The sequence below is a fragment of the Tenrec ecaudatus genome (assembly GCF_050624435.1).
Source record: "Tenrec ecaudatus isolate mTenEca1 chromosome 1 unlocalized genomic scaffold, mTenEca1.hap1 SUPER_1_unloc_13, whole genome shotgun sequence".
NCBI lineage: Eukaryota > Metazoa > Chordata > Mammalia > Afrosoricida > Tenrecidae > Tenrec > Tenrec ecaudatus.
The window spans coordinates 4,712,368-4,716,026 of record NW_027457553.1 but is presented as its reverse complement, the minus strand read 5'-3'; positions in this window follow the sequence as shown (position 1 = coordinate 4,716,026).

The window sequence follows — 3,659 nt, the reverse complement described above, 5'->3', positions numbered from 1 at the left end:
GCTCATAGCAACTCTATGCAAAATGTAACGAAACGCTCCCCCATCCTGTGCATTCCTCACAATGGTTCTTTGCTTGTGCTGGTTGTTTCAGCCACTGAGGTATTCCATCTTGGAGGGGCTGCCTCTCCTTTGCTGCCCTTCTACTCTACCAACATTTGTGTCTTCCTCTCGGACAATGGTTCTCAATCTTCCTAATTCCATGACCCTTTCATGCAGTTCCCAATATAGTGGTGGACCCCCAGTCATACAAAATTTTCGCTGATATTTCATTACTGTAATTTTGCTAATCTTATGAATCAGGCAACCCTTGTGAAAGGGTCATTCAACCCACTCACTCCCCAAAAGGGTTCGTGATTCATAGGTTGAGAACCCTGCTCTAAACTAAGAGGAGTTTCTCTTAAGATCTACGTCAGCATATTTTTAGAAGTCAAGTCCTTTTTGTGTTGCTGTTAGTTGCCGTCGAGTGGGTTTTGACTCTCAGCAACTGTACGCACAATATAATGAAATGCTGCCCCGTCCTGTGCTGTCCTCACAGTGGTTTGTTGATGGCACTCATTGTTGCAGCCACTGAGCTATTCCATCTTGTAGGGTCTGCCTCTCACTTGCTGCCCTTCTGCAGTACCACGTTTTGTGTATTCCTCTTGGGCAGTGTTTCTGAACCTTCTTAATGGCATGGCTCCTTTATACAATTCTTAATGTTGTGCTGAGCCTCCAACAGTAATTTTTTTTTCATTGTTACTCCATTACTGTGATTTCTCTACTGTTATTAATTGGCAACACCTGTGAGAGGCTCGTCTGAAACCCCATAGGGGTCGCAATCCACAAGTTAAGAACCACTGCTCTAAATTTAGAGGAGTTTCTCTTAAGATCTAGTTCAGCATATTGTTAGAAGTACACGTCCTGTAGTTATTGTCGTTAAGTTCCGTCGAGTGGGTCTTGACTCTTAGCAACTCTATGCACAATATAATGAAACGCTGCCCTGTCCTGTGCCACCTCACCGTGCTTGTGTGCTTGGCCTCAGTGTTGCAGCCACTGTGCTAATCCAACTTGTTGGAGACTGCCACTCTCTTCCTTCCGATCCGTACCAAATTTGTGTTTTGCCCTAGAGAAGTGGTTCTTAACCTTCCTAATGCCACTACCCTTTCATATCGATTCTCATTTAGTGGGGACCCACAACCATAAAATTATTTTCATTGGTATTTTGTCACTGTAATTGTACTACAGTTATGAATCGGGCCACCCCTGTGAAAGGGTCATTCTACCCTCCCAAGGGGCGCGACCCACAGGTTGAGAACTGCTGCTCTAAAGTTAAAGGACTTTCTCTTAAGTCCTACTTCACCATATTGTTAGAAGCACAAGTCCTGTAGTTATTTTTGTTGAGTGCTGTTGAGTGGGTTTCTGGTCACAAGAACTCTATGCACAATATAATGAAATGCTGCCCAGTCCAATGCCATGCTCAGAGTTGTTCATTTGCTTGTGCTCATTGTTGCAGCCACTGGGCTAATCAATCTTGTAGGGGCTGCCTCTCCTTTGCTGCCCTTCTACTCTACCAAGAATTCTGTCTTCCTCTAGGGAAGTGGTTCTCAACCTTCCTAATGCCACGGCTCTTTCATACCATTCCTCATGTAGTGGTGACTGCCAAATCATGAAATTATTTTCATTGCTACATCATAACTCTAATTTTTCCACTTTAATGAACGGCCCACTGCTGTGAAAGGGTCATTCGTGCCCCAAAAGGGGTCACAACCCTCAGTTTGAGGACCGCTGCGCTAAACTAATAGGAGGTTCTCTTCAGGTCTACTTAGGTACATTGTTAGAAAAACAATTCCTGTTTTTTTTTTCTTGTGGGTTTTGACTCATAGCAACTCTATGTCAATATAATGAAACACTGTCCCGTCTTGTGCCATCCTTGCAGTGTTTCTTTGGCTTGTGTTTATTGTTGCAGCCACTGTGCTATCCCATCTATATTGGGGCTGAGTCTATTTTGTTGCCCTTCAACTGTATCAAGAATTGAGTCTTCCTCTTGGACAGTGGTTTTCAACATTCTTACTCACGACCCTTTCATCCAGTTCCTCATGTAGTCGTGACCAACCAACCATAAAATTATTTTTGTTGCTACATCATAGCTGTAATTTTGCTACTGCTATAATTCAGGCCACCTCATGAAAGGGCTGTTTGACCCCCTAAGTAGACACGACCCACAGGTCGAGAGCCGCTGCTCTAAAAGAAAGGGGAGATTCTCTTAAGGTCTTCTTCAGCATATTGTTAGAAGCACAAGTCCTGTTGTTATTGTTGTTGGGTGCAGTCGAGTGGGTTTGGCTCATAGCCACTCTCTGCACAATATAATGAAACTCTGGGGGTCTTAAAGGCTTGAAGGCAAACAGGCTGAAATCTAGCTCGGAAGCAACAAAGCCCACAGAGAAGAAGCACACAAGCCTAAGTGAACACGAGGTGTTGAAGGGATCAGGTAGCAGACACCAAAGAACAAAAACCATTATTGTGTGATCACCTTCCCCACATAAACGCTGAAGATGAATGTGTGCATAAGTAAGTGTGGTGAAGAAGGCTGATGGTGCCCGGCTATCAAGCGATATAGTGTCCCGGGTCTTAAAGGCTTGAAAGTAAACAAGCAGGCCCTGAAGCAACAAAGCCCACATGGAAGCATCACACCAACATGTGTGATCATGAAGTGCTGAGGGGACCAGTTTTCAAGCAACAAAGGCGGGAGGGGGGATTATATCATCGTGAATGAGGGGAGTGCATGACGGGGGACCTATGCCCACCTGTAGACAACTGGACATCCCTTGCGGAGGGGTAGTGGGAAGGAGATGAGTCACTCAGGGTTCAGTGTAGCAATAATGAAACCCACAACCTTCCTCTAGTTATTAAACACTTCCTCCCCCCACCTCTCATGATCCCAATTCTACCTTGCAAACCTGGTTAGACCAGAAGATACACAGCGCTACAGATGGAAACTGGAAACACAGGGAATCCAGGACAGATGAACCCCCCAGGACCAGCGGTGAGAGTGGCAATACTGGGAGGGAAGTGGGTGTAGAAATGGGAAACCGATCACAAGGATCTACATATAACTTCCCCCCTGGGAGATGGGCAACAGAAAATTGGGTGAAGGGAGACGCCGCGCAGTGTAAGATAAGAGAAAATAATAATTTATAAATTATTAAGGGTTCATGACGGAAGAGGAGCAGGATGAGAGGGGGAGAGGGGAAAGGGGAAATGAGCTGATTCCAGGAACCCAAGTGGAAAGCAAATTTTGAGAATGATGAAGGCAACGAATGTATAAGTGTGCTTTGCACAACTGGTGCATGTATGGATTGTGATGAGTTGTATGAGCCCCAATAAAATGATTTTAAAAAAGAAAAAGAAAGAAATGTCTATAAATGAATGAAGGCAACATATGTACAAAATGCCTGATGCAATCAATATGGATTGCAACAAAAGTTGTAAGAGTCTCCAATTAAAAATTTTTAATAAAAATGTATATATAATAAATATTTTCCTAACTTATATAAATGATTAATAAGAATAAAATTAAGCAGCCTGGGTTTTTTATAGGAAAAAATAATGATAAAAGAACAAATGAGAGATTCAGCAGGAAGCAATGGATAGGAAAATATTATGAGGAAAGTTTTCTCTTA